This window comes from Syzygium oleosum, unplaced genomic scaffold, assembly GCF_021117445.2.
Source record: "Syzygium oleosum isolate NSW1041296 unplaced genomic scaffold, Sole_v2.1 Sole_v2.03, whole genome shotgun sequence".
Classification (NCBI taxonomy): Eukaryota; Viridiplantae; Streptophyta; class Magnoliopsida; order Myrtales; family Myrtaceae; genus Syzygium; species Syzygium oleosum.
The window spans coordinates 4,589,576-4,602,501 of record NW_026607487.1 but is presented as its reverse complement, the minus strand read 5'-3'; the positions used below and the strand labels follow the sequence as shown (position 1 = coordinate 4,602,501).

The window sequence follows — 12,926 nt, the reverse complement described above, 5'->3', positions numbered from 1 at the left end:
TCACCATCCAAAACTTATCGACATGAAACGAATCCACACGGATTACAGTAAGTCAGGTAAATCTGTGTGCCTAATCATGTCTGCCCGAACCCGATGTCCGAAGAAAGAACACTTGCGTTCCCTTCGAGTTCTACATTGGCTCATATTTATAATGAAGTAGGTCTTTCTGGATTATAAAGGAATCGTAACATTATTCGATTATTAGGGCCTTTTGAGCACTTATTCACTAATGCATTCTAGCTGTTTGATTAATTGCTTAGCATAACCTCTATCAGTGCAGCTTCGAAGATTGTGAGGTTTTTATTATACGGAGCTGTGTGCTTGCCCAGTTCTCTGGTTAATCTTGAGGAGTGTTGGTAATTAGACATGTCTTATTGACAATGTTTGTTTCTTTCAAGTGTCATGCTTGCTACGATCAAAGTAGCCGCTGCTTTTATTTGCTAGAAAGTGTCTCCTACAGTAAGATGTTGAAGCAAGCTTTCTGCAACCTGTGCTCTAATAGTGTTCTAGTGCATGGTGTTGATGCCTCTCAACATGGCTTCTTTGTGCCAATGCGAGGTATTCACAGTGAGCAGGTGCTTCATTGAATATCTCACTCTTTTTCTAGTTTGGGATGTCCTCTCTGTCATTTTGTTGATAATGGTATTGGTGTGGCATAATGGTTGAGCAAATAATTTAATGAACATGGGGGTGCTCTATCCTTTATTGAACTGTATAGAGATTTTGTATGAGTGTTGGCGTTTAGGTGACCCCGTTTAGTGGGTAAGACTTAATTTTCCGTCATAGTTTTCTATCGGGTATTAGATGGCACATCTCCCAGGCCTTCCATGTACTAATATAGTGCCAGTTTGTAAGTTTGATACTTGTTTCATTTGTCTCAACAGCCTCATATAGCACCAAGAAGTTTCTTGGGAGTTGAAGACTATTTGGATGATGATAATAGCCAGCCATACACTCATCAAAAGGGGAAGAAGTCCAGGAATCCAAATAAGCAAGTGTCCTTCAAACAGGGCACCATAGCCTATATGGAGCTGATCACGCTAGATGGTTGCATCTCCAAGCTCTTCGTCTCAACTTCACTCACTCACAGAGTCTTGTGCAAGCAGTTCGCTGTTGCGGGTACCAAATCTAAGGACATCAAAGCCATACTCAAGTCATGATCGGACATGCAGGCACGTCTGGCTGTAGGTGTCACGCCCCGCACCCTACGAGCGCGTGATCATCCCGCGATGGTCGATCATTGAACGCGACGTCCCAGGACGCGTCGCCGACCCAAATGAAACACCCAACAATAAAAGCAAGCGGAAGCGAAACTAATTAACCCAGACAATAAACAACGACAAAGGGATAGTGCGAAACAATAATTGCATACCATCATAAAATAGTCACTATACAAAACGATAACTCAGACTACCAATTTAGAACCACGGTTTTCAAAAGGGGCGGTGGTTGACAAACTTATCTCCTCTACAAAAGGTACTCAAAAGACAGGGTAAATGATCTATTCTTCAATCCTTGTGTGTGCTGCGCGGCGTCTCCGAATCGATTACGGTCGCGGATCTGAAATGGTTATATAATAACCGTGAGAACGAGTCTCAATAAGCAACCCCCTAAACCCCACGTAGGCCAATGCGTACCCAGACAAGTCGTACATGCAATCTACCCCACAACATATAAAATTAGCATAATTGTACTTACCTCGTCATCAAGTCCATGCCAACTCTACACGTTAGTCGTCACGTGATAAGGCAATAATATTAATTAAATAACACATCACAAGTCGCTCAAACACCAACCACGCTTTCACTCAATCACTCCAACTAATTCAACCAGTCAATTCAATCACACTCAATTCGCATGCGTGGCCGAGCAACTTTCTCACGACCTCCCGGGTCCTTTCACACGGCCGCGTCAACACGCCTCGGGCCGGCCTCGATCAAGCCGGGCTCGGTCCGCGTAACCACGCCTCAGGACATTTCTCTCGACCCGCGTAACCACGCCTCGGGTCCTTACTTGCCTTTCTAGCCACACCCGCGTAACCACGCCTCAGGTTGGCAGCCCTCAGATCAAGCCGGGCTCAGTCCCGCGTAACCACGCCTCAGGACATTTCTCTCGACCCGCGTAACCACGCCTCAGGTCCTTACTTGCATTTCTAGCCACACCCGCGTAACCACGCCTCAGGTTGGCAGCCCTCAGATCAAGCCGGGCTTCGTCCCTCACTGGACATTTCACACTTTCCCACGACCCGCGCTACTGCGCCTCAGGTCAGCCCTCAGATCAAGCCGGGCTTTTCTCATGCACATGCACCACAATACAAAATTCACCATGCTCTTAGTCATATAAATCAATTTCAATCACCGCCCATTCACCAATGTTAATCTAGCACGCCACATCAGTCAACTCAATTCATGCTCCCGACATCGGTCCACCGACCCGACATTCAAGTCAACACATTCAATAAATTCCAATTCACCCACAAGCGCCACGACAATTCAGTCATGCTATTTTACCTCGATCAATCACTAAATTAGCCACACAATTATCACCACAATAATTCATCAATTAGGCACACTCAATCTAATTAGCCCATGCCTAAATTAATTCCTAACCCGGTACTAATCACATCCTAAACAAGTCTAAAAATACCCAAAGTACTAGGTAGGATTTAGGAAGTCACTTACCTAAGTTTGGCCGGGAAAAGTCGGCTCGGGCCCAAAATGGCCCGGGTGAACGATCTCGGGCCAGGCGCGGGGCACGGGCCAACGGGCGCGGTGGCCGGCCAAGGCGGGCACAATGGCCGATCGGCGTGCACAGCGCGCGGCGCGATGGCCGAACGGCGTGCCAAGGCGCACGGGCGAACGGACGGGCGACGCGCCTAGTCGGATGGGCAACGCGCCAGTCGGATGGGCACGGCGCCGGCGAGCTCGGCCACGGCGCTCGGCCACGGGCACGGCCCTCGGCCACGGGCACACGCACGGGCACGGGCGCGGAACGGGCACGGCGGCGAGGCGCGCGGCTTGGTCGCGTGGGCGACGAGCCGGCTACGGCTGGGGCTGGGCCGGTCGGGCGGCGGCCGCGCGGCAGCGCGCGGCGGCGGCCGGCGGCGGCGGCGGCAGCGGCGGCGACAGGCGAGCGAGGGGAGAAAGAGAGTGAGCGGGGGGTGAGGGTGAGGGAGAGAGAGAGGGATCGGGGCGAGGAGAGATGGCGGGCCGGCGGTGAGTGGCCGGCGGTAGCGATGGAGGAGCCGGCCCGTGCAGCAGCTGCAGCAAGGGGCAGGCAGGCGGCAGCGGCGGCTCGCGGCGCGGCGGTGGGCGGCACGGAACGGACGAGCTCGAGATCGGCGAGCTCCCAGTGCGCGAACAAACGAGCGGCGAAGCGGCACGGGAGCTCCGCCGGCGGCAGGCGGGCGAGCGAGGCGGAGCAAGGCGGCCGAGGCGGCGGCGACGGGCCGAGATGGGTAGTGGCGGCGAGCCGAGCTCGCGCGCTTGGGAAGGAAGGGAGGCAGCGTCGGGCGGGGCTTCCGGGCGACGCGGCGGCGCGGCGACGGCGCGAGGAAGACGGCGGCGGCGCTCGGCGGTCAAGCGGGCTCGGGCGGTGGTTGGCTGGGCGAGCAGGAGCGGGGCGAAGCAGAACCAGACGCCGGCAAAGAACAAAGAAAGAAGAAGAAAGGAGAAGAAGGAAGAGAGAAGGGAGGAGAGAGAGAGAGGGGGACAGTGCGCTTTCATGCGGGAACACGGGGAGGGGCGTGGTGAGAGAGGGACGTGCGCGAGAGAGAGAGAGAGAGGACAGACGGAACAGAGGGAAACGTGAGCGGGAAAAGAGGAGGAAAGAGGGAGAGAGAGAGAGAGAGACGTGCGCAGGAGGGGGCGTTGCACGGGAGTGGGTGGCGCGGCGCAGAGGAGAAAGGAGAGAGAGAGAAAGAAAAAGCAAATATTTATCCTCGAGCGCGAACCAACGGACACGGTTCAAACTAAATATTATTCTAACTGTCGCGATTCAAACCAGGAAAAAGATCTAACTGTCCCCGAAAAAATCCCAAACAATAATATAAGACAACGGGCCAAAATAAAATAACTCGAAACACACTACGAGGGAGGTCTACCAGTCCAAATTCGCACCCGGTCCAAAAATCCACTTTCTCACTATTCCTAATCACCTCGACGCTGGCCACAATAATATCGACACCGTCCAATTTATTTCGTCCCGAAACTCTCGAAAATCGACTGCCAAGGTCAGGGTCTAAATAACGGCCAAATTCGATCGAATGCGATTCTAGCGAAATCTCAAGATTTAAAAATAATAACCGGGAGTGATCAGTTCCCGGGCGAGATTTTTACTATAAGCGCACTGACGAAATACCCGTTCTATAAATCCCAAAAATGGGTCAAAATCCGGAATGTCACAACTCTTCCCCCCTTACAAAAATTTCGTCCTCGAAATTTACAATTCAACCCAACTATTCAAACAAATGAGGGTACTGGTGTCGCATCAACTCTTCACTTTCCCACGTCGCACCTTCAGTTCCATGGTGCTCCCAAATCACCTTGACCATCGGAATTTTCTTGTTCCGCAGCACTCTTTCTATTCTGCCTTCGATCCGAACTGGCTTTTCCACATACGACACTCTGTCGTCCATGTCTATCTCTTCGTAGTTCAGCACGTGGGTCGGGTCCGGTTCATACTTTCTTAACATTGACACGTGGAATACGTTGTGCACTTGAGACAAATTTGGTGGTAGCGCGAGACGGTAGGCCAGGATACCAATTCTCTCTAAGACCTCGAATGGGCCCACGTACCTCGGGCTCAACTTCCCTTTCTTACCAAACCGAGATAATCCTCTCATAGGCGATACCTTGAGGAAAACGTGGTCCCCCACTTGAAATTCCAAAGGCCTACGTCTCCGGTCCGCATAATTCTTTTGGCGGCTACGAGCGATCTTAAGCCTATCCCGAATTATCTTGATGTTTCGACCGATTCTTGAACCAACTCGGGACTGTGATGCTCCTCTCACCAACTTCATCCCAACAAACCGGTGTTACGCAAGCCCCGCCATAAAGTGCCTCGAATGGTGCCATTCGATACTTTCTTGGTAGCTATTGTTGTGGCGAATTCCACCAAATGTAACTGTTCCTCCCAACCACCCTTAAAATCCAAAACACATGCTCGCAGCATGTCTTCCAAGGTCTGAATCGTCCTTTCAGACTGGCCATCCGTCTGGGGATGATAGGCCGTGCTAAACGTAACTCGTTCCTAATGCCGCATGAAGACTTTTCCAAAAGGCGGCGGTAAATTTAGGATCCCGGTGCGAAGTGATTGTCACTGGCACTCCGTGCGGACAACTATTTGTCGCACGTAAATCTCGGCATACCTTTCCAAGGCGAAGTCCTTTCGTACAGGTAGAAAATGTGCTGACTTTGTCAATCGGTCGACTACCACCCAAATCGAATCATGACCCCTTTGACTTCTCGGTAATCCCATTACAAAGTCCATCGTGATGTGTTCCCATTTCCACTCGGGAATTTCCAATGGCTGCAACATACCACCCGGCTTACAATGTTGTGCCTTCACTTGCTGACATGTTAAACACTTGGCTACGTGCTTGGCTACGTCCACTTTCATGCCGTTCCACCAATAATGCTGTCGCAAGTTCTGATACATTTTCGTACTACCCGGGTGAATACTGTAATTGCTACGGTGTGCTTCAGACAAAATCTCTTCCTTCGATTACGTATCACTTTGGGTACACATAACCGTCCACGGAACTTTAGAATTCCATCCTCGGATACCCGAAAATCCGATTTCCTTTTTGTGGCATCCATACTCAAAATCTTCGAGTCTCCGGGTCCGTCGATTGTAAAGTCTTAATCTTAGTCGTATTTCGGTTCAATCCTGCCGCAAGTAGACTCGAGACATGACTTACTTCAAACTTAAATCTCGAATCCCGAACTCCCTCCAACAGAGTCCACTCCTTGACCATCATATGCGCGATGCTCGATTTCCGACTCAGTGCATCCGCTACCTTATTAGCTTTTCCAGGGTGATACATAATCTCGCAGTCGTAATCCTTAAGGAGTTCCATCCAACGGCGCTGTCTCATATTTAATTCCTTTTGGGAGAACAAGTACCTTAAACTTTGATGGTCCGTATAAATCTGAAATTTCTCCCCACACAGGTAGTGTCTCCAAATCTTAAGAGCGAAAATAATCGCGGCCAATTCCAAGTCATGCGTCGGATAGTTCTGCTCGTGTGGCCTCAACTGTCGCGATGCGTATGCCACTACTTTCCCGTGTTGCATTAGCACGCATCCTAATCCTCTCAACGACGCGTCACTGTAAATCTCATATCCTCCCGGGCCTGACGGGATCGTTAACACTGGCGCGGTCGTCAATCTCTGTTTTAATTCTTGGAAGCTCCTTTCGCACTTATCCGTCCATTCAAACCTCATCTCCTTCTTTAGTAACCGCGTCAACGGCGTCGCTAATGCCGAAAACTTCTCCACGAAGCGTCTATAATAACCTGCTAGTCCGAGGAAGCTCCGAACCTCGGTTACTGTTGTCGGTCTCGGCCAATTCGTGACGGCTTCAATCTTTGTCGGGTCCACCGCAATTCCTTCTCCGGATATCACATGTCCTAAGAACGCCACTTGGTGAAGCCAGAATTCGCACTTACTGAACTTAGCGTAGAGTGCGTGTTCCCTTAAGGTCCGTAGAACCTTTTCCAAATGTACCTCGTGCTCGCGGAACTCTTTGAATACACCAGAATATCATCTATGAACACGATCACAAACCGATCTAAAAATTCCTTGAATACCCGATTCATTAAATCCATAAAGGCTGCAGGGGCGTTCGTCAGTCCAAACGGCATTACCGTAAACTCATAGTGTCCATACCTCGTCCTAAATGCCGACTTCGGCACGTCCTCCTTCTTGATCCTCAATTGGTGATAGCCAGTCCTCAGATCGATTTTTGAAAACACCGACGCCCCTTGCAACGATCAAATAGGTCATCAATCCTTGGCGGCGGATACTTATTCTTAATGGTCACCTGGTTCAATTGTCTCGTAGTCAATGCACAACCTCAAGGATCCATCCTTTTTCCTCACGAATAACACCGGCGCTCCCCATGGAGACGCACTAGGGCGAATGAAGCCTTTGTCCAACAACTCTTGCATTTGGACTTTTAATTCTTTCAATTCCGACAGTGACATCCTATAGGGTGCTTTCGAGATCGGTTCCGTCCACAGGGCTAACTCAATCGCGAACTCCACTTCTCGATCGGGTGGCGATCCGGCAATTCCCGAGGAAAGACATCGGGAAAGTTGCACACCACGGCTATGTCTTCTAGTCTCGGCTCTCCAGTATCGAATCGATTACATTTGACGAAATCCTTGGCACCCTTCATCCAACAGCTTTGTTACCTCGAGCGATGAAATCCGGGGATCGAGGTTCCTCCTCGGTTTCCCACAAACTCAAATCTAGGATGTCCAGTCGGATTAAAGCTGGATCACCCCGCTACTACTACGATCCATAACAGCTCTCGCTGACTAGCCATCCATACCAATAATCACATCGAAGTCATGCATACATAATACCGCCAAATTTATCCTTCCTTCTCTATCACCAATCACTATTTTACAATCGGGACACCCAAACGTAATCAGCACTTTATCATTCAGCGGAGTAGTCACACACATAACATCAAGCAATTTTGGCTCAATCCCGGATAATTCAACGAATGCTCGAGATATAAATGAATGCGACGCCCGGATCAAACAAGGCATAAGCGGCATGATCACGAGAGAGAGCCGTACACTGTGACCACGCCGGGCGCGTCCCGAGCCTCCCTCCTTGCCATTGCATATACCCGTCCTTGGGCCGGCCGATTCGAGTGGCCGGCTGGATAGCTCTAATTTGATTTCCATTCGAGGCGGCGGCGGCGCGAGGTGCGGGTGACCCGCCGCTTGTTGTTTGGACATTCTCTCATCTTATGGCCCCTTCCACCACATGTAAAACATGCTCCGCCCCTATTTGGGCAAGGTCCATTCCGTGTTTTCCACCACACAACCTACACGGGCGTTACGTAGCGGTTTGGCTTCCCGATATTCCTCCGAGCGGGTGGAACGAAGCGACTATTTCCCGTCATGGGTCCTTTCCCCAGTTGACGGTTGTCCCTAGCCGGGGCATACCGCGATCCAGAAGCGGCAGCTCGATCCGTCTGATCTCGCTCAATTGCCTGAGCCCTTTCATATATCTCATTGTAGCCTCTCAAGTTCAACGAGATCATCTGGCTGCGAAGGTCCGGCTTCAGCCCATCCCGGAACCTCCTAGCTTTGTCCATCGGGTCCTCCACCATCCTAGGGGCAAATTTGGATAGTCTTGCGAACTCGGCCTCATACTGATCTACCGATCTCTGACCTTGGCGGAGCCCCATAAATTCAGCCAATTTACGTTCTCGGGCACTTTCCGAGAAATACTTGCCATTGAAGGTCTCGGTAAAAACAATCCAATTCGGGGCGGTACCGCGGGGAACACTTGACCCACGGTGGCCCTCCACCAATCACTTGCATTATTCTAAGGCGATAGCGCTAGCGTCACTTTCTCTTCCTCGGTACACCCCAAAGACCTCAAAAGCTTTCTCTAGCTCTTCTACCCATCTTGGTGCGGCCTCGGGGTCGCCTCTCCCATCAAACTTCGGGGTTTCAACCTCGAAATTGCTCAACTAGCTTGGACATCGGCTGTTCGCATTTACTCGCACTATACCCGGATTTCCACTAATCACATTATTCCCCGGTTTCCATTATTCCCTATGATCTCACCGGCCGGCAAGCAGCATGCGCGCTCCTTTCTCCCGTCGTCTACCCGATAATAATCCCGCTTCCTCAAGTACCCTCCACACTTCATCCAATCGGGATCCCCACAACTCCGGCTTGCGGGGCTATACGACCTCGACCTCGACCTCTACCTCGACCTCTACCTCGACCTCGACCGCTCATCTTACCGGTCCTCACAAGGCTCACCTGCTAAATTCCACGCAGGAATTAGAAACCTAGGCCAACTACACCAGTCTAAGCCCTAGGCAGTGCATCACAACACATTTCATTAAGCAGGCAGCCAACCACAACAACACCCAATCACAACCAACAGAGTTCATGCACTTACCTCAAGTCCTGACGCACCTGCACCTCACATAATATTGCATAAAAACCACTCAGCAATCACAATCATACAGTCTGGGGTACGCATGGCACACAAATCTCCTTAACTGTCTACCCCAAAGTCATCGCTCCTTATCACTCCAGGCTTCGACCATCTTGGTTCGAGCTGACCTTGCTCTGATACCAAATCAACGGGGATGTCACGCCCCGCACCCTACGAGCGCGTGATCATCCCGCGATGGTCGATCATTGAACGCGACGTCCCAGGACGCGTCGCCGACCCAAATGAAACACCCAACAATAAAAGCAAGCGGAAGCGAAACTAATTAACCCAGACAATAAACAACGACAAAAGGGATAGTGCGAAACAATAATTGCATACCATCATAAAATAGTCACTATACAAAACGATAACTCGAGACTACCAATTTAGAACCACGGTTTTCAAAAGGGGCGGTGGTTGACAAACTTATCTCCTCTACAAAGGTACTCAAAAGACGGGGTAAATGATCTATTCTTCAATCCCCGTGGTGCTCGCGGCGTCTCCGAATCGATTACGGTCGCGGATCTGAAATGGTTATATAATAACCGTGAGAACGAGTCTCAATAAGCAACCCCCTAAACCCCACGTAGGCCAATGCGTACCCAGACAAGTCGTACATGCAATCTACCCCACAACATATAAAATTAGCATAATTGTACTTACCTCGTCATCAAGTCCATGCCAACTCTACACGTTAGTCGTCACGTGATAAGGCAATAATATTAATTAAATAACACATCACAAGTCGCTCAAACACCAACCACGCTTTCACTCAATCACTCCAACTAATTCAACCAGTCAATTCAATCACACTCAATTCGCATGCGTGGCCGAGCAACTTTCTCACGACCTCCCAGGTCCTTTCACACGGCCCGCGTCAACACGCCTCAGGCCAGCCCTCAGATCAAGCCGGGCTCAGTCCCGCGTAACCACGCCTCAGGACATTTCTCTCGACCCGCGTAACCACGCCTCAGGTCCTTACTTGCCTTTCTAGCCACACCCGCGTAACCACGCCTCAGGTTGGCAGCCCTCAGATCAAGCCGGGCTCAGTCCCGCGTAACCACGCCTCAGGACATTTCTCTCGACCCGCGTAACCACGCCTCAGGTCCTTACTTGCATTTCTAGCCACACCCGCGTAACCACGCCTCAGGTTGGCGGCCACCGATCAAGCCGGGCTTCGTCCCTCACTTGGACATTTCACACTTTCCCACGACCCGCGCTCTGCGCCTCGGGTCGACCCTCGAGATCAAGCCGGGCTTTTCTCATGCACATGCACCACAATACAAAATTCACCATGCTCTTAGTCATATAAATCAATTTCAATCACCGCCCATTCACCAATGTTAATCTAGCACGCCACATCAGTCAACTCAATTCATGCTCCCGACATCGGTCCACCGACCCGACATTCAAGTCAACACATTCAATAAATTCCAATTCACCCACAAGCGCCACGACAATTCAGTCATGCTATTTACCTCAGTCAATCACTAAATTAGCCACACAATTATCACCACAATAATTCATCAATTAGGCACACTCAATCTAATTAGCCCATGCCTAAATTAATTCCTAACCCGGTACTAATCACATCCTAAACAAGTCTAAAAATACCCAAAGTACTAGGTAGGATTTAGGAAGTCACTTACCTAAGTTTGGCCCGGGAAAAGTCGGCTCGGGCCCAAAATGGCCCGGGTGAACAATCTGGGCCTGGGCGCGGGCACGGGCCAACGGGCGCGGTGGCCGGCCAAGGCGGGCACAATGGCCGATCGGCGTGCACGCGCGGGCGCGATGGCCGAACGGCGTGCCAAGGGGCGCACGGGCGAACGGACGGGCGACGCGCCTGGTCGGATGGGCAACGCGCCTGGTCGGATGGGCACGGCGCCGGGCGAGCTCGGCCACGGCGCTCGGCCACGGGCACGGCCCTCGGCCACGGGCACACGCACGGGCACGGGCGCGGAACGGGCACGGCGACGGGCGCGCGGCTTGGTCGCGTGGGCGACGAGCCGGCTACGGCTGGGGGCTGGTCGGTCGGGCGCGCCGGCGGCGCGCGGCAGCGGCGGCGGCGAGGGCGAACGGGGGAGAAAGAGAGTGAGCCGGGGTGAGGGTGAGGGAGAGAGAGAGGGATCGGGGCGAGGGGAGAGATGGCGGACCGGCGGTGTGAGTGGCCGGCGGCAGCGATGGAGAGGCCGGCCGGCGGCAGCAGCAGGAGGGGCAGGCAGGCGACGCAGCGGCGACTCGCGGCACGGCGGTGGGCGGCACGCAGACGGACGAGCTCGGATCGGCGAGCTCCCAGTGCGCGAACAAACGAGCGGCGAAGGCGACGGGAGCTCCGCGACGGCGAGCGGCGAGGCGGAGCGGACAAGGCGGCCCAGGCGGCGCGACGGGCCGAGATGGGTAGTGGCGGCGGCGAGCTCGCGCGCTTGGGAAGGAAGGGAGGCGGCGTCGGGCGGGGCTTCCGGCGGCAGCGGCGGCGCGCGGCGGCGCGAGGAAGGCGGCGGCGGCGCTCGGCGGTCAAGCGGGCTCGGGCGGTGGTTGGGCAGGGCGAGCGGGAGCGGGGCGAAGCGGAACCGGGCAGCCGGCAAAGAACAAAGAAAGAAGAAGAAAGGAGAAGAAGGAAGAGAGAAGGGAGGAGAGAGAGAGAGGGGGGACAGGTCTGCTTTCATGCAGAACACAGGAGGGGACGTGAGCTGAGAGAGGGACGTGCGCGAGAGAGAGAGAGAGAGAGGACAGACGGAACAGAGGGAAACGTGAGCGGGAAAAGAGGAGGAAAGAGGGAGAGAGAGAGAGAGAGAGAGTGCGCAGGAGGGGGCGTTGCACGGGAGTGGGTGGCGCGGCGCAGAGGAGAAAGGAGAGAGAGAGAAAGAAAAAGCAAATATTTATCCTCGAGCGCGAACCAACGGACACGGTTCAAACTAAATATTATTCTAACTGTCGCGATTCAAACCAGGAAAAAGATCTAACTGTCCCCGAAAAAATCCCAAACAATAATATAAGACAACGGGCCAAAATAAAATAACTCGAAACACACTACGAGGGAGGTCTACCAGTCCAAATTCGCACCCGGTCCAAAAATCCACTTTCTCACTATTCCTAATCACCTCGACGCTGGCCACAATAATATCGACACCGTCCAATTTATTTCGTCCCGAAACTCTCGAAAATCGACTGCCAAGGTCAGGGTCTAAATAACGGCCAAATTCGATCGAATGCGATTCTAGCGAAATCTCAAGATTTAAAAATAATAACCGGGAGTGATCAGTTCCCGGGCGAGATTTTTACTATAAGCGCACTGACGAAATACCCGTTCTATAAATCCCAAAAATGGGTCAAAATCCGGAATGTCACAGTAGGCCAGATTTCGGCGGACCGGGTAGGGGAAGCTGATGTGTACACTGCTTCCTATACTCCAAGAGAGAGGGACACGTTTGAAGGAAAAATCAGAGCAGTAGTTCAGTCTCTGATTGATAGTGGCATCGATATTAAAGTTTATCTTGACTAATTTTCCCTCCTTCAGCATGATCTTGTTTATGTGCACAACTCCTAATAGGAATATATTGACAATTTGTTTAGAATATGCGGGATGTGGTGTTGGTTCTTTTGCTGGTTATATATAGATAAGAGTGACTGTTTGTTTGACAATAGCGGATTCAGATTTTGTTTTGGCTTTGTTGAAACATTTACCTTGATTCTTGGATGAGTATTGTGATAGATATCATAGCTTCATATA

At 51.9% G+C, this 12,926-nt stretch overlaps 1 pseudogene; it reads left to right on the top strand.

The window, feature by feature from the left end:
• Positions 1 to 62: 62 nt before the first annotated feature.
• LOC115680961 (uncharacterized) lies at positions 63 to 12,926 on the top strand (annotated as a pseudogene).